The sequence below is a fragment of the Nomascus leucogenys genome, chromosome 2, assembly GCF_006542625.1.
Source record: "Nomascus leucogenys isolate Asia chromosome 2, Asia_NLE_v1, whole genome shotgun sequence".
In the NCBI taxonomy this organism is placed as follows: Eukaryota; Metazoa; Chordata; class Mammalia; order Primates; family Hylobatidae; genus Nomascus; species Nomascus leucogenys.
In genome coordinates, this window is record NC_044382.1 from 73,366,975 (window position 1) to 73,385,992 (window position 19,018).

Below are 19,018 nucleotides of genomic sequence, written 5' to 3' on the forward strand. Positions count from 1 at the left end.
TGCCAATGCTGTATTGGCAAAGTTTTTACCTGACCAAGACATTCTAAAGCATGAGTATATAATGACTCATTAACATTCTGCTAACACTGATCAGTACATACTTACATCTAAGACATCTTGTGAATCCAGTGAATAAAAGCACGCCCATCATAACAGCATCGAGGCACATCTGGAAGATGAGGAATCCGTAACGCATTATCTTGTATCAATGAAAGTCCAAGGATCGGCCGGGCGCGGTGGCTCACGCTTGTAATCCCAGAACTTTGGGAGGCCGAGGCGGGCGGATCACGAGGTCAGGAGATCGAGACCACGGTGAAACCCCGTCTCTACTAAAAATACAAAAAAAAGTTAGCCGGGCGTGGTGGTGGGCGCCTGTAGTCCCAGCTACTCGGAGAGGCTGAGGCAGGAGAATGGCGTGAACCCGGGAGGCGGAGCTTGCAGTGAGCCGAGATTGTGCCACTGCACTCCATCCTGGGTGACAGAGCAAGACTCCGTCTCAAAAAAAAAAAAAAAAAAAAAAAAAAAGAAAGTCCAAGGATCTTGATTCATGGACAATCATAAATCCAGAGTTAGGGCCGGGCATGGTGGCTCACGCCTGTAATCCCAGCACTTTGGGAGGCCGAGGCGGTTGGATCACGAGGACAGGAGATCGAGACCAGCCTGGCCAACATGGTGAAACCCCTTCTCTACTAAAAATATAAAAAATTAGCTGGGCATGGTGGCACACACCTGTAATCCCAACCACTCAGGAGGCTGAGGCAAGAAAATTGCTTGAACTCGGGAGGCAGAGGTTGCAGTGAGCCGTGATCGCACCATCATACTCCAGCCTGGCTGATAAGACCGAGATTCCATCTCAAAAAAAAAAAAAAAAAAAAACAAAATCCAGAGGTTGGCCTAAGAAATTAGAGTGGGCACAGAAGAAGTAAAACCTCAGCACATGAGCTCCCCAGCATGTACCATACTTATCTTTAAGGTCCTGGGCTTAAACCCCTGACATACTAAATAGATCCACAGAGAGAAAGAACTTTGTTCCACCCAAATAAACTGGATCCCCAGACCAGGCTGGTCACCTCATTTCCCTTTGTTTGCTTTAAGAGGACAGAAAAGATTGTGCCAGGAGAATGTGGAGCTTAACATGGGCCTTATTTTTGTATTTTTGCCACCTGTAGTCAATTCCCTTTCTTTGGGTAATTGCATTCTGATTTTCCTCTAAAGTCAGGGGTCAGCAAACCACAGTCCAGGGGCCAAATGCAGCCTACCCCCTGCTTCCGTAAATAAATTGTATTGGAATACAGCCATGCTCATTCTTTTACATATTTACTATGATGCTTGCATACTACAATAGCAGGGTCGAGCGGCTGCAACAAAGACCATATATTCTGCAAAGCCTAAAATATTTACTATCTGGCTCTTTATAAGGAAAGGTTTAACACTTCTGCTCTCGGGGACCACAACCTCACTGACTCTCAATCCTTGTGAATCAGAACGAACCTGTAATTTATCCACTAATAAATTTTCTCTTCTGTTTCAGTAGGGTTTTCTGTCACTTGGCAACCAGTTGAGTCCTACCTGATACAAGGTTGGCTGAGCAGAAATCACTCTTTCTCCTGGCCTGGCTTAAAAAAACACCCGCCCAGAGAAACAGCATCATACTTGGGCAGGAATTATGTTCCTTTCCCCAGAAGCTGCAACTTGTTTTCGCTAATGCAATCAAATATTCGAAATAGGGAGTTTCCCAGAAAATGCCAGGTTATGGTCACCATCTGGTGATGCCTCATTTATGTACTGATGGCGGAAAAGGACAAGTGTGTGTGTTTGGTGAGGCAGCAGTAGCACTACTGACTAACAGGTGGAGCAAGAGATGGATACTGGCTGCCTCCACATCTCGGGGTGTGGACTGTGTCGCAACAGCCAGCCAGCATCATGGAATAATTTGTCTGTAGCAGGCTGAGCACTTAGTGTTTTATACGTGTTACATCACACAAAACCCACAACAACCCTGGAAGGTGGAAATTATTACTGCCCCAGTTTACAGATGAGGAAGCCAAATATCTGATATATTGGCTGGGCGGTGGCTCACACCTGTAATCTCAGCACTTTAGGAGGCTGAGGTGGGTGGATCACTTGAGGTCAGGAGTTTGAGACCAGCCTGGCCAACATGGTGAAACCCCATCTCTACTAAAAATACAAAATTAGCCAGGTGTGGTGGCACATGCCTGTAGTCCCAGCTACTTGGGAGGCTGAGCCAAGGAGGCAGAGGCTGCATTGAGATCATGCCACTGTACTCCAGCCTGGGCAAGACAGCGAGACTCTGTCTCAAAACAAACAAACAAACAAACACCAAATATCTGAGATATCGAGGAATTTCAGAAAGGTCACATGGCCAGGAAGTGATCAAGAGGGGATTCCAATTCAAGTCCAAACTCCAAAGCCCATGTGCTTCAACACCATATGCTTCACAACCAAGTCAACAAACCCTGAAGAAGTAGCAACTCTTTGCCCCACACTTCAGCAAAGGTCCTGGGTAGGGTCTTATTGGTCTGGTGTGGGTTTTGTGCCATACTTGCACCAATCACTGTGGTTAAGGTGCATATCATGCATTGAACAGCAGGGCCTGGGTCACATGCCCAACCATGAGGCTGAGGTGGGCCTGTTCTCTTCTAAATGATCTGACAGTGGGAGTGCCAGCCTTCCCATGTAAAAGGGGCTTGGGACTTGAAGGACACAGCAATTTATGCACTGGAGAAACATCTATTGTTCACATTAAAGAATACAGCAACGGGGGGTAGGGTTTCAAAGACGAAAGGCTCTGTTGAGCATTCCTAGATGCCAGGTACTGTTTACAAGCTGTGTGCCCCAGACATTTTGCACTTTCATCTTAGGAAGCGGAAACTGCTAAGGTAGAGGACTAGGGTTTGCTTAAAAACAAAACAAGCTGGGCGCAGTGGCTTATGCCTCTAATCTCAGCACTTTGGGAGGCCGAGGCAGGCAGATCACTTGAGGCCAGGAGTTCCAGATCAGCCTGGCCAACATGGTGAAACTCTGTCTCTATTAAAAACATAAAAATTAGCCAGATGTGGTGGCACACACCTATAGTTTCAGCTACTTGGGAGGCTGAGGCGGGAGGTTCGCTTGAACCCAGGAGGCAGAGGTTGCAGTGAGCAGAGATTGTGCCAGTGCACTTCAGCCTGGGCAGAGTGAGACCCTGTCTCAAAAAAAATTTTTTTAAACCCCACAGCACTGATCACATAGGTGACCAGCTCCCCCTGGTGCTTAAACAGTTTTTCATCCAGAAGTTTCCTTTTTAGACTTTTATCATGGGGAAGTATGGCTGTGCAACAAGATTAAACACAAGAATGGTTATTGAAATATTGTCAATAATGGTGAGAAGTTGGAAATAACCTGAACATCTCCCGGTAAATTTTGTTATGTCCATTCAATGCATAATGTGTAGTTATTAAAAAGCAACGTTGAGACCCTGTGTGAAAAAAACACAAAAACACATAGAGTGGCTGAATGGATAAAGATATAAGTGAAGAGACAACTCAGAGTGGAAGAAAATATTGCAGACTGTCCATCTAACAAAGAATTAATAACCAGAGTGTATAAGGAACACAAATAACTCAACTGCAAAAAAAAAAAATTAAGAAGGGCGAAAAATCTGATTAGACATTTCTCGAAAGAAACCTACAAATGGCCTACAGGTGTATGAAAAAATGCTAATTACTAGTCATCAAGGAAATGCAAATCAAAACCACAAGGAGGGCTGGGCGTGGTGGCTCATGCCTGTAATCCCAGCACTTTGGGAGGCCAAAGCGGGGGTAACACTTGAGGTCAAGAGTTCAAGACCTGCCTGGCCAACATGGTGAAACCCTGTCTCTACTAAAGATAGAAAAAATTAGCCGGGCGTGGTGGCACATGCCTGTAATCCCAGCTACTCAGGAAGCTGAGGCAGGAGAACCACTTGAACCTGGGAGATATATTTCAATATTTCAAGACAGCTAAAGGAAAATAATTCAAAATTCAAACTTTTCTTTTTTTTTTTTTTTTGAGACAGAGTCTTGCTCTTGTCATCCAAGCTGGAGAGCAATGGCTCGATCTCGGCTCACTGCAACCTCCACCTCCCAGATTCAAGTTTATTCTCCTGCCTCAGCCTCCCGAGTAGCTGGGATTACAGGCGCCTGCCACCACACCCAGGTAATTTTTGTATTTTTAGTAGAGATGGGGTTTTGCCATGTTGGCCAGGCTAGTCTCGAACTTCTGACCTCATAATCCACCTGCCTCGGCCTCCCAAAGTGCTGGGATTACAGGCGTGAGCCATCACACCCAGCCTATTAATTCAAACTTTTCTAGTGGAAAGAAAAGACCAGTGGCCTAGAATGGTGGCTCATGACTGTAATCCCAGCACTTTGTGAGGCTAAGGCAGGAGGATCACTTGAGGCCAGGAGCTTGAGACCAGCCTAGGGAACATGGAAAGATCCTGTCTCTATAAAAAATAAAAAATCTTAGCTGGGTGTGGTGGTGCACACCTGTAGTCCTGGCTACTCCAGAGGCTGAAGCAGGAGAATGGCGTGAACCCTGGAGGCAGAGCTTGCAGTGAGCGAGATCACACCACTGCACTCCAGCCTGGGCGACAGAGCAAGATTCTGTCTCAAAAAAAAAAAAAAATGCCTTCATAACTGTTCTGATGGGATATGCACAAAGTCAAAAGTAATGATTTTCTCTGGATTTGAGGATTATGGGTGTTTAAAAACATTTTTATTATAAAAATTAATTATAAAATTATACACAGGCCGGGCACGGTGGCTCACGCCTGCAATCCCAGCATTCTGGGAGGCTGAGGCAGGCAGATCACTTGAAGTCAGGAGTTTGAGACCAGCCTGGCCAACATGGTGAAACCCTGTCTCTTGTAAAAATAGAAAAATTAGCTGGGTGTGGTGGAGTGTGCCTGTGGTCCCAGCTACTCGAGAGGCTGAGGCGGGAGAATCGCTTGAAGTGGGAGGTGGAGGTTGCAGTGAGCTGAGATCGCGCCACTGTACTCCAGCTCAGGTTGCAGAAACTCAGTCTCAAACATAAAAAAAAACAAAAAAATTATACACAAAAGTAGAATAATATAATGAACCTCTATATGCCCATTGCCCCAACTGATTCATTATTTTTTATTTTGCCACACTTGTTTTACTTATTATTATTATTATTATTTTTGCAAACTGACCCCTCTCTCCTGAAGTATGTTATTTATTTAGAGACAAGGTCTCACCTGTCGCCCAGGCTACAGTACGGTGGCACAATCTTGGCTCACTGCAGCCTCAAACTCCTGGGCTCAAGGGATTCTCCCACCTCAGCCTCCCACGTAGTTGACATTACAGGTGTGGGCCACTACACTGGCTAATTTTTGTATTTTTTTTGTAGAGATGGGTTTTCGCCATGTTGCCCAGGATGGTCTCAAACTCCTGGGTTCAAGCAATCCTCCTGTGTCGGCCTCCCAAAGCACTGGGATTACAGGAGTGAGCCACTGCCCTGGCTTGGAAGTATTTTAAAGCAAATGCTGCACCTCAGTGATTTTTATCCCTACATAACGTCAACATGCATCTTTTTGAAGGACATTTCTTATGTGTTTCTGATGTCATTATAATACAACAAAATAAACAATAAACCTTCGTATTCCACACTACTTAGATTATTTCACATTTTCATGAGTGATTTTCCCTTCTTTTTCTTATCTGCATTTCCTAATTTTTTACAATAAATGTAACATATATTATTTAAAAACAACAACTATACAAAAATTTGCCCGACATGGTATCGTGCACCTGTAGTTACAGTTATTAAGGAGGCTGAGGTGGGAAGATTCCTTAAGCCTGGGAGTTCAAGGCTGCAGTGAGTTGAGATTGCGCCACTGTACCGCAACCTGGGTGACAGAGCAAGAGCCTGTCTCAAATAAATAAATAATAAATAAAATAAAAGCAATAATTAAGACATTAAAATTCTTTGATGTACTTTTCTTTTTTTTTTTTTTTTGAGATAGGGTCTCACTCTGTAGTCCAGGCTGGAGTGCAGTGACGCGACCTCAGCTCACAGCAACCTCCCCCTCCCCACTTCAAGCGATTCTCCTGTCTCAGCCTCCCGAGTAGCTGGGAGTACAGGCACATGCCACCACACCAGGCTAATTTTCCTATGTTTAGTACAGACGGCGTTTCACCATGTTGGCCAGGCTGGTCATGAACTCCTGACCTCAAGTGATCCGCCTACCTCAGCCTTCCAAAGTGCTGGGATTATAGGGGTGAGCCACCGCGCCTGGCCTGATGTACATGCTTTGTAACACAGGTTACATTAAGCAATTAAATACCAAATCTGATTAATCTAGCAATGATCTAAACACAAATAAAGGCTTGCAACTTTTTAGCCATTTGAGATGGAGTTTCGCTCTCTCATTGCCCAGGCTGGAGTGCAATGGCATGATCTCGGCTCACTGCAACCTCTGCCTCCTGGGTTCAAGCGATTCTCCTGCCTTAGCCTCCCAAGTAGCTGGGATTACAGGTGTGCACCACCATGTCTGGCTAATTTTGTATTTTTTTAGTAGAGATGGGGTTTCACCATGTTGGTCAAGCTGGTCTTGAACTGCTGACCTCAAGTGATCCACCCAACTTGGCCTCCCAAAGTGCTGGGATTACAGGTGTGAGCCACCGCACCCAGCCATTTAACAACCTACCTTCCTTCCTTCCTTCCTTCCTTCCTTCCTTCCTTCTTTCCATCCCTCCCTCCCTCCCTCCTTCCTTCCTTCTTCTCTCTCTCTGTCCTCCTCCTCCTTCTTCTTACTCCTCCTCCTCCTCTTCCTCCTCCTCCTCCTCTTCTTCCTCTTCTTCCTCCTCCTCTTCCTCCTCCTCCTCCTCTTCCTCTTCTTCCTCTTCTTCCTCCAACTCTTCCTCCTCCTCCTCCTTTTTTTTGTTTTCTTTTTTTGAGACAGGATCTCACTCTGTTGCCCAGGCTGGAGTGCAGTGGCACAATCTTGGCTCACTGCAAACTCTGCCTCCTGGGTTCAAGTGATTCTCCTGCCTCAGCCTCCCAAGTAGCTGGGACTACAGGTGTGTGCCACCACGCCCAGCTAATTTTTGTATTTTTTTGTAGAGATGGGGTTTCACCATGTTGGCCAGGCTTGTCTCAAGCTCCTGACCTCAAGAGATCCGCCTGTCTCGGCCTCCTAAAGTGCTGGGATTACAGGTGTGGGCCACCGCACCCGGCCAATTTATTATTTTTTCATTCTCACCACCAGTATTTCAACTGCTCCACATTATTGTGGACAAAAAACATTGTCAAGCTTTCTCATTTTGGTCATTTCGGCTGGTCCCTAGTGCTCTGAATTTGCGTTCCTTTTCAGGACTGCTGTTGTTGAGCATCTTTCCATGCTTTTATTTAATTTTTTTATATGTCCCTGACTTGAAGCTCAGATATTTCCCGGTCTTACTGGCCTTGTGTACATCTTCTCTTATAAAGTGTCTGTTCAAATCTTTCCCCTATTTTTTTTAAATTCTTTTCTTTTTTTTTTTTTAAGTGATAGGGTTTCACTCTGTTGCCCAGGCTGGAGTTTAGTGGCGCGATCACAGCTCACTGCAGCCTCGAACTCTTGGACTCAAGTGATTCTCCCGCCTCAGCCTCCCGAGTAGTTGGGAGTGTAGGTCCCAACTCTGTCAGGGGGGTTCAAACTAGAGCGACTCCTTGAATGGGGGCTGGGTAACAGGTGGCTGAGACTTGCTGGCTGCATTCCCAAGAGGTTAGGCATTCTTAGTTGCAGGGAGAGACAGGAGGTCGGCAAGACTGGTATCACAAGACACAGGTCATAAAGACTCTACTGATAAGACAGGATGCGGGGAAGAAGCTGGCCAAAACCCACCAAAACCAAGACGGTGACAGAAGTGGCCTCTGGTCATCCTCACTGCTCATTATACCCTCATTATAATACATTAGCATGTAAGAGGCACTTCCACCAGTGCTGTGACAGTTTACAAAATCCATAGCAACATCAGGAAGTTACCCTATATGGTCTAAAAAGGGGAGGAACCCTCAGTTCCGGGAAATCCCCACTCCTTTCCTGCAAAACTCATGAATAATCGACCCCTTGTCTAGCATGTAATCAAGAAATAGGCCAGGCGCGGTGGCTCACGCCTGTAATCCCAGCAGTTTGGGAGATCAAGGCAGGTGGATCACTTCAGGACAGAAGTTCAAGACCAGACCGGGCAACATGGTGAAACCCCGTCTCTACTAAAAATACAAAAATTAGCCTGGCATGGTGGCGTGCACCTGTAATCCCAGCTACTCAGGAGGCTAAGGCATGAGAATCATTTTAACCTGAGAGGCGGAGGCTGCCAGTGAGCTGATACTGCACCACTGCACTACAGCCTAGGAGACGGAGCGAGACTCCAACTCAAAAAAAAAAAAAATCAAGAAATAACCATAAAAATAGCCAACCAGCAGCTCTCTGGGCTGCACTACCTGTGGAGTAGCCATTCATTTGTTTCCTTACTTCTCTAATAACCTTGCTTTCACTTTACTCTGTGGACTTGCCCTGAATTCTTTCTTGCATGAGATCTAAGAACCCTCTCTCGGGGTCTGGATTGGAACCCATTTGGTAACATCACCACCACACCTGGTTAATCTTTAAATTTTTCTGTAGAGAAGAGGTCTTGCTATATTGCTCAGGCTGGTCTTGAACTCCTGGGTTCAAGCAATCCTCTTGCCTTGGCCTCTGAAAGTGCTGGGATTACAGGTTTGCAACACTGCGCCTGGCTCTACAGTTGTTTTTCTTCTTGTTATGGAGTTGTTGAAGTTCTTTATGTATTCTGGATACAAGTTCTTTATCAGATTGATATTCTAAATATGTCTTCTCCCAGTCTGTGGCTTGTCTTTTCATTTTCTTGGTGTCTTTTAAAGATCAGAAATTCCGCTGGGAGGCCGAGGTGGGCGGATCACGAGGTCAGGAGATCGAGACCACGGTGAAACCCCGTCTCTACTAAAAAATACAAAAAATTAGCCAGGTGTGGTGGTGGGCGCCTGTAGTCCCAGCTACTCGGAGAGGCTGAGGCAGGAGAATGGCGTGAACCCGGGAGGCGGAGCTTGCAGTGAGCCGAGATTGCGCCACTGCACTCCAGCCTGGGAGACAGAGCGAGACTCCGTCTCAAAAAAAAAAAAAAAAAAGATCAGAAATTCCCCTTTTTTTTTTTTTAAGATGGAGTTTCGCTCTCGTCACCCAGGCTAGAGTGCGATGGCCTGATCTCGCCTCACTGCAACCTCTGCCTCCCAGGCTCAAGTGATTCTCCTGCCTCAGCCTCCCGAGTGGCTGGGATTACAGGCATCTGCCACCACACCCGGCTACTTTTTATATTTTTAGTAGAGATGGGGTTTCACCACATTGGCCAGGCTAGTCTCTTGAACTGCTGATCTGAAGTGATCTGCCCTCCTTGACCTCCCAAAGTGCTGGGATTACAGGCGTGAGCCACTGTGCCCGGCCAGAAATTCTTAATTTTGATAAACTTGTGAATGCTGTCAGAATAAAAATGGAGTCACTAATGTTTGGGAAAAAAAAAAAATCCCTGAGAAACAGGGCGTGGTGGCTCGTGCCTATTACCCCAGCTACTCAGGAGGCTGAGGTAGAGGATTATTTGAGGCTAGTAATTCAACAGCAGCCTGGGCAGGATAGCAAGACCCTTGTTTCTGAAAAAATTTTTAAAAATATTTTTAAGTAAAAAAGAAAAACCCTGACAAATGGAGCTAGGGAAAGTCACAAAGAGAGGGTTTTATGTTGGTATGCCTGATAACAAAAACTATCACAGAAGACAGCAAAAACCACAACCTTGCACAAAAGCCATCACGTTTTACACAAAAAAATACTTCTGCAAGGATGTCTACCTAGCAGCTGCCTGTCCAACCTCAGACTGGCATCACTCTTGTTATTGATATTTGTAGCCAGGGGTAATTATTTCAAAACAAGTAATCCTCCTCATTTTTTCCTTTAAAAGCTTTTGACTTTCTTTACCTTCCTGCATATGCATATAGTTTACTGTGGCCTGTGTATTCCTATGGCAATGCTCTATTCCCAAATAAGTACCTTTTCTTTCAGAGAGCCTCTCTCTGTTTGTCGTTTCGGTTAAGTCCAATTTATTGATGTTTTCATTTATGATTTGTGCCTTTTTTTTTTTTTTTTGAGACAGAGTCTCACTCTGTCACCCAGGCTGGAGTGCAGTGGCGCAATCTCAGCACACTGCAACCTCCGCCTCCCAGGTTCAAGCAATTCTCCTTCCTCAGCCTCCCAAGTAGCTGAGATTACAGGTGCGTGCCAGCACATCTGGCTAATTTTTGCATTTTTAGTAGAAACGGGGTTTCATCATATTGGCCAGGCTGGTCTTGAACTCATGACCTCGCGATCCACCCGCCTTGTCCTCCCAAAGTGCTAGTATTACAGGTGTGATCCACCGAGCCCAGCCAATTTGTGCCTTTTTATCCTAAAAAACATTTGCATGTCTCTGGCTGGGCGCAGTGGCTCACCCCTATAATCCCAGCGCTTTGGGAGGCCAAGGCAGGTGGGTCTCTTGAGGTCAGGAGTTCAAGACCAGCCTGGCCAACATGGTGAAACCCCATCTCTACTAAAAATATAAAAATTAACCAGACGTGGTGGCTCACACCTGTAAACCCAGCTACTTGAGAGGCTGAAACAGAAGAATCACTTGAACCCAGGCAGCAGAAGTTGCAGTGAGCTGAGATAGTGCCACTGCACTCCAGCCTGGGCGACAGAGTGATTCTGTCTCAAAAAAGAAAGAAAGAAAGAAATATTTGTGGATCTCAAAGTTGCAAAGATATTCTCTTAGGTTTTCTTCTAGAAGCTTTACAATTTTAGCTCTTAAATTTTAGGTCTGCAATCCATCTAAAATATAGCATATGCAGAGGTAGGCATTGAGGCTTGTTTTTTCCCCATATGGATGCTTTAGCATCCAAGTGTTTTAGTGCCATTTATTGAAGGGACTTTCCTTCTCCACTGTGTTACTTTGGCATACTTGTCAATGTAAGTGTGTGAAAGATATATGCATGTGTGTGATTGCATGCAACACATGTGTGTGGTCTATTTTATGCCAAAGTGATAAATGCATGGGAGTCTATTTCTGGACTCTATTCCGTTCTATTATTTGTCGGCCCTTTCAGCAATACCAGACTGTCTTGATTACTATGGTTTTATTTATTTTATTTTTGAAACAGAGTCTCACTCTGTTGCCCAGGCTGGAGTGCTGTAGCACGATCTCAGCTCATTGCAGCCTCCGCCTCCCAGACTAAAGTGATCCTCTCACCTCAGTCTCCCAAGTAGCTGGCGCTACAGACGCATGCTACCACACCTGGCTAATTTTTCTATCTTTTGTAGAGACGGGGTTTCGCTATGTTGCCCAGGCTGGTCTCAAACTCCTGGGCTCAAAGGATTCACCAGCCTTGGCGTTCCAAAGTGCTGGGGTTACAGGCATGACCCACCAAGCCTGGCTGATGATTACTATAGTTTTAGAACAGGCATATGGTTTTTTGTTTGTTTGTTTGTTTTTGTTTTTGAGATGGAGTCTTGCTCTGTCACCCAGGCTGGATTGCAGTGGCATGATCTCAGCTCACTGCAACCTCTGCCCCTATGTTCAAGTGATTCTCGTGCCTCAGCCTCCCAAGTAGCTGAGATTACAAGCACCCACCACCACGTCTGGCTAATTTGCATACTTTTAGTAGAGACAGGGTTTCGCCATGTTGTTCAGACTGGTCTCAAACTTCTGACCTCAGGTGATCAACCCACCTTGGCCTCCCAAAGTGCTGGAATTACAGCCATGAGCCACTGCACCTGGCCTAGAACAGGCATATGTTGAATGTTGACGATACCAAAATGCTCTCAAAAAGTTGTATAAATTTGGCCAGGCATGGTGGCTCACATCTGTAATCCCAGCACTTTGGGAGGCCGAGGTCGGTGGATCACCTGAGGTCAGGAGTTTGTGACCAGCCTTGCCAACATGATGAAACCCCGTAAATTAGCCAGGTGTGGTGGCAGGCACCTGTAATCCCAGCTACTTGGGAGGATGAGGCAGGAGAACTGCTTGAACCTGGGAGGTGGAGGCTGCAGTACCTGGGAGGTGGAGGTTGCAGTGAGCCGAGACTGCCATCACACTCCAGCCTGGCCAACAAGAGTGAAACTCTGTCTCAAAAAAAAAAAAAAAAAAAGTTGTATAAAGTCACACCACTACTAACAGTGTATCAGTGTTGGCTTCCCCTCTCTTACCAGCATGGGGTATTATCAACCTTATAAATCATGGGACCAGGTCTTATTCACTGCTGTGTCCCCATCACTTAACCCTGTGCCTGGTACACAGCTGCTAAGCCAGTGTTTGATGAATGAATAACATGAGGCTTTAGCATATCTATAAATATGCCAACACTCATTCAGATGCCCTGGTAGGTAACAAACATAAGGCCATTAAATTAAACTCCAGGCGGCCAGGTGCAGTGGTTCACGTGCCCAGCCGCTCACACTTATATACCATATTTCCTTGAGTGAGTGGGGTTTTGACACCCAGTGTATATCATGATGCTGGCCCGAAAGACTGGGGGCATTTTGCTTTAAAGCTGTAGTTTAGAAACAGCAAACAGCAGCTTAACTTAACCATAAAAGGACAAAGCCCCACAAAGGTCTTTTGGGGGAGGACTTTACCTTGTGTAAATGCCAAGGAGTCCAAATGGTCCTAGTTCCTAACTGGAGCCAACATGTCAATATAGATCTGCACCAAAAACAAATGTCCATGGCACCAGTCTTCATTAGGTAGGCCCAATTAATTTATTTTTGGGTTTCTTTGTTCATTTGGTTTAAAGATGTGGTCTTGCTCTGTTACCCAGGCTGGAGTCCAGTGGTGTGATCATAGCTTACTGCAGCCTTCAATTCTTGGGCTCAAACCATCTTCCTGCCTCAGGAAGTAGTCTCGAGTAGCTAGGACTACAGGTATGCACCACCAATGCCCGGCTAATTATTTTATTTTTGTACAGACCAGGTCTCACTATGTTGCCCAATCTTGTCTCAACCTGGCCTCAAGTGATCCTCCTACCTCAGTCACGCAAAGCATTGAGATGACAGGCATAAGCCACTGCGTATGGCCAGTAGGTTCAATGTAAGAACACGTTTTTTGCAATTATAGTGTAACTGGATCCAATGCACTTTTCATTTCAGAAACTGTGACCAAAAAAAAAAAAAGGCAGACCGGGCAAGATGGCTCATGCTTGAATCCCAGCACTTTGGAAGACACAGGCGGGAGGATTGCTTGAGTCCAGGAGTTCAAGTCTAGCCTGGACAACATGGTGACACCCTGTCTGTACAGAAAATTTAAAAATTAGCCAAGCGTGGTGACATGAGCCTGCAGTCCCAGATACTCGGAAGGCTGAGGTGGGTTAGTCACTTAAGCCCAGGAAGTCATGGCTGCAGTGAGCTATGATTGCAGCCTGGGGGACAGAGCAAGATCCAGTCTCCAAAAAAATAAAAAATAACTAAATAACTAAATAAAGAAAATAACTAACCTGTGTACTTGTCTTCCCGATCCAGGCCTCAAGAGAGGGTTCTTGAATTTCCTGCAAGAAAGAATTCAAAGTGAATCCATAGAGTAATGTGAAAGCAAGTTTATTAGGAAAGTAAAAAATAAGAAAATGGCTACTCCATAATCAGAGCAGCCCCAGGGCTGCTGGTTGGCTAATTTTATGAATATTTCTTGATTATATGCTAGACAAGGGGTGGATTATTCAAGAGTTTTCTGGGAAACGGGTGGCAATTCCCAGAACTGAGGGTTGTTCCCCATTTTAGACTGTATAGGGTCACTTCTTGATGTTGCCATGGCATTTGTAACTGTCATGGCACTGGTGGGAGTGTTAGCATGTTAATACATTATAATAAGCATATAATGAGCAGCAAGGACCACCAGAAGTCACTTTCATGGCCATGCTGGTTTTGGTCGGTTTTAGTCTTTTTTTTTTTTTTTTTTTTTAAGACAGAGTCTTGGCCGGCACGGTGGCTCAAGCTTGTATCCCAGCACTTTGGAGGCGAGGCGGGCGGATCACAAGGTCAGAAGATCGAGACCATCCTGGCTAACACGGTGAAACCCGTCTCTACTAAAATACAAAAAAAAAAAAAATTAGCCGGGTGGTGGCGGACGCTGTAGTCCAGCTACTCGGGAGGCTGAGGCAGGAGAATGGCGTGAACCGGGAGGCGGAGCTTGCAGTGAGCCGAGACTGCGCCACTGCACTCCAGCCTGGGGGACAGAGCAAGACTCCGTCTCAAAAAAAAAAAAAAAAAAAAAAAAAAGACAGAGTCTTGCTCCATCACCCAGACTAGAGTGAAGTGGCGTGATCTCGGCTCACTGCATCCTCCACCTCCTGGGTTCAAGCGATTCTCCTGCCTCAGCCTCCTGAGTAGCTGGGATTACAGGTGCCCGCTACCACACCGGGCTAATTTTTTTTTTTTTTTTTTTTTTTGTATTTTTAGTAGAGATGGGGTTTCACCATGTTGCCCAGGCTGGTTTTGAACTCCTGACCTCAAGTGATCTGCCCGCCTTGGCCTCCCAAAGTGCTAGGATTACAGGTGTAAGTCACCGCACTCGGCCCTTAGCCACTTCTTTATTGCATCCTGTTTTATCAGTGGGGTCTTTGTGTCCTGTACCTTGTGCTGACCTCCTATCTCATCCTGTGACTTAGAATGTCTCACCTCCTGGGAACGCAGCCCAGTAGGTCTCAGCCTTCTTCTATCCAGCCCCTATTCAAGATAGAGTCACTCTGCTTCAAATGCCTCTGACACTCTGGCTAGCAGAATACGTTCATGTGTTGGAAATGTTGGGAAATGGCCCTAGCTGCCTCTAAATGTCATTTTCACAATGTATTTGGCATACTAAGGGCATATTTTTTCCTTCAGTTTGAACATATATTGAACACTTATATCAGCACTGCTCTAAACCAAAGATAATCAGCTAAAGTGCTCAACAAACATATCTGCTTGCTAGGAACTATGCTAAGTTACATAACACACACACACACGCGCACGTGAATTTTTTTTTCTCCCATTTAATTCTCATATTTATTCTATTTGTGTTTATGTTGAGACAGAGTCTTGCTCTGTCCCCCAGACTGGAGTGCATGCAGTGGCACCATCTTGTCTCACTGCAACCTCTGCTTCCCCATCTTAAAGGATCCTCCCACCTCAGCCTCCCAAGCAGCTGGGACTACAGGCACGTGCCACCATGCCTGGATAATTTTTGTATTTTTTGGAGAGACAGGGTCTTACTATGTTGCCCAGGTTGGTCTCAAACTCCTGGACTCAAACAATCTTCCCGCCTTAGCTTCCTAAAGTGCTGGGATTACAGGCATGGGCCACGTGCCCAGCCACTCACACTTATTCTATTACCCAATGAGTGGCTATTAGCCCCATTGTACAGTGTTAACACTGAGTAATCCTACAGCTGGTAAGGGGTAGAGCCAAGGTGCATGCCATGGTCCACCTACCCTGGACGCTGCTCTCGGGTCAGTCCCTTTGGTGTTCTGCCTCCCAGACCATAGTGCAGAAGAGGTGTCATGCCCTGGTAGGGAACACTGGCCTGGAAGAGTTCATGGTGTTACAGGTAGTTAGGGCTGAGTGGCACAGCAGAGGGCTCTCTCCCACCCATTAGGAATGTTGAGTGATAACATTGCCTCTCTAAAAGGGACAAACTAGGAGCCCACGCCAGGGAGAGGCCATTTCCTGATGATCCACACTTGTTGCCCTAAAGTGTTAATTGAACGCAGGCACCAGGGAGAAGCAACTTCCCGGGCACGTGCATTAAGAGATAAAATGGCGGGCCGGGCACAGTGGCTCACGTCTGTAATCCCAGCACTTTGGGAGGCCAAGGCAGACGGATCACGAGGTCAAAAGATCGAGACCATCCTGGCCAACATAGTAAAACCCCATCTCTACTAAAAATACAAAAATTAGCTGGGCGTGGTGGCACCTTCCACCACTAACAATGGAACTGCTAAGAATGGCCCGCAATGATCCTAAATACAAGGGTGGGAGAGAGAAATACCCTCTTTATGTAAGTACGTTCCTTATACGGCATTATTTTATTTTATTATTATTTTTTGAGACGGAGTCTCACTCTGTCACCCAGGCTGGAGTGCAATGGTGCCATCTCGGCTCACTGCAACCTCCGCCTCCGGGGTTCAAGCAATTCTCCTGCCTCAGTGTCCCAAGTAGCTGGGACTACAGGCGCGTGCCACCCCAGCCGGCTGATTTCTTGTATTAATAGTAGAGACGGGGTTTCACTGTGTTAGTTAGGATGGTCTCGATCTCCTGACCTCGTGATCCGCCCACCTCGGCCTCCCAAAGTGCTGGGATTACACGCATGAGCCACCATGCCCGGCCGGTATTATTTTAGAAACCAAGAACTGTACACAACCTAAATGCTGGAGGTGCCATGACAGTCATCCATGGAGTGGCTGAGGCAGCCATAGAAACTGCCCACCAGGCTTTTTTTTTTGATGGAGTTTTGTTCTGTCACCCAGGCTGGAGTGCAATGGCGTGATCTCGGCTCATTGCAGCCTCTGCCTCCTGGCTTAAAGCAATTCTTCTTCCTCAGCCTCCCAATTAGCTGGGATTACAGGCAGCTGCCACCACACCCAGCTAATTTTTGTTTTTCATCAGGCATTTTTATTAACATGTTGTAACATTCAAGGGGAAACAGGACCCAGAACTATGCACCCCCGTGAACCACATAAAAATATTCTCAGGAAAAGAACAGTAAAGAAATATTCCCAGAATGTAAGACTTGCTTAACTCTGGTTAGAGGATCACAGTGGGTTTCACATTTTCTTTAGTTTTTTCCATATAAACATGTTTACTTTGATAAAATATTTTTTGAGAATTTCACACTTTTATGTAATGTACACTTTTATGGTCTGACTTTGTTCTAAACATTACTGGGATTCTGGGTTGCTGTTTGTTTTTGCTTTTAAGAGATAGGGTCTCTCTTAAAAGCAGTGGCATGATCTCAACTCACTGCAGCCTCAACCTCCCGAGCTCAAGTGATCCTCCCACCTGAGTCTCAGAGTAGCTGGGACTATAGACATGTGCCACCACACCTAATTTTTGTGTTTTTGTAGAGACAGGGCTTGCCATATTGCCCAGACTGGTCTTGAACTCTGGGCTCAAGCAATCCACCTGCCTCAGCATCCTGAAGTCCTGGGATTACAGGCATAAGTGGATTGGTTTTTATTTTTGTTGTTGTTGAGACGAAATTTTGTTCTTGTCGCCCAGGCTGGAGTGCAATGGTGCGATCTCGGCTCACTACAACCTCTGCCTCCCAGGTTCAAGCGATTCTTCTGCCTCAGCCTCCCAAGTAGCTGGGATTACAGGTGCCTGCCACCACGCTCAGCTGATTTTTTGTATTTTTAGTAGAGACGGGGTTTCACCATGTTGGCCAGGCTGGTCTCAAACTCCTGAGTTTTTTAAAGAGAGATAGTTGATGTTTTTATTAAGCTGTGTATGAATCCATTTTTAAAGTTTTGGCTGGGCGTGGTGGCTCATGCCTGTAATCCCAGCACTTTGGGAGGCCCAGGTGGACGGTTCACAAGGTCAGGAGATCGAGACCATCCTGGCTAACACGGTGAAACCCTGTCTCTACTAAAAATACAAAATAATTAGCCGGCCTGGTGGCGGGCGCCTGTAGTCCCAGGGGAGACTGAGGCAGGAGAATGGCGTGAACCTGGGAGGTGGAGCTTGCAGTGAGCTGAGATCGCGCTACTGCACTCCAGCCTGGGAGACAGAGTGAGACTCCATCTCAAAAAAAAAAAAAAAAAAGTTTTAAAATTTAGTATCTTCAAAAGGACTTTGAGGGATGCCCCCAATATTTGCATTCAGAGCAAAGGCAGATGAAATTGGAGAGGAGAACCAAAAGGTCAGTATATCTTTTTTTAAAGTGGAAAATAAAATCTCTCTCTGACTCTCCAGCTGACCTGTGCCTCCTAAGGAAGAGAGCCGATGGATGGCTGGCAGTAAGGTTCATCTTCCTTCTTCTTGGAGTTCTCCCCACTTGGGGGGCAGAGTGACAGGATATCAGCAGACAGCACTGAGAAGTGGTCAGGCACCCACCAGTAGAAAACAGCATCATCCCCTCCCTTCTACGCATCACCCACTTTTTTTTTTTTTTTTTTTTTGAGACAAGGTTTGGCTCAGTCGCCCAGGTTGGAGTGCAGTGACATCATCTTGGCTCACTTCCACCTCCGCCAACACCCTACTTTTTTTTTTAAGAGACTGGGTCCTGCTCTGTGGCTCAGGTTGACGTGCAGTGGTGCTGTCACAATTCCCTGCAGCTTGAACTCCTGGGCATCAAGCGATCCTCTGGCCTTGGCCTCCTGAGTAGCTGGGACCACAGACATGTGTAACCATGCCTGGGTAATTTTTAAAAATAGTTTTTGTAGAGGTGGGGGTCTCACTGTTGCCCAGGATGGTTTTGAACTCCCAGCCTCAAACAAACCTCCCGCCTCCGCCTCCCAAAGTGCTGGGATTACAGGTGTGAGCCACCACGCTCAGCCCCTCAACCCACCCTGAACTCACCCCTCCCTCCTCTATCCCTCTCTGAAAAGGCCCTGTGGTAAATGGGTTTTGCTGGGGCAGCACCACATCCAACTCCCTTTCCTATGGGGAGCAGCGTCTCCTCTTCAATATTATGGCCCCAGTGGGCTCCACCTCCTCCTGCTCTGTGAACAGGGCCACCCAAAGCCCCTTATTCTCATGGGTCAGAGGCGGGCTCAGAGAAAGGCACATGGGCCCAGGCAGCCAATTAGGATCCTCCCTTGGGATTTTTCCAAGTGGAGTTGGACAAGACAGACTGCATTTAACAGAGTGAATTTGAAAACCGAAGCCGGCTTCCCTCCCAGGTGCGCAAGGCCATACTTCCTCTTTCTGCTGATGCTACTCTGCGTGGATTTCTATCACTTCCAACTGAAG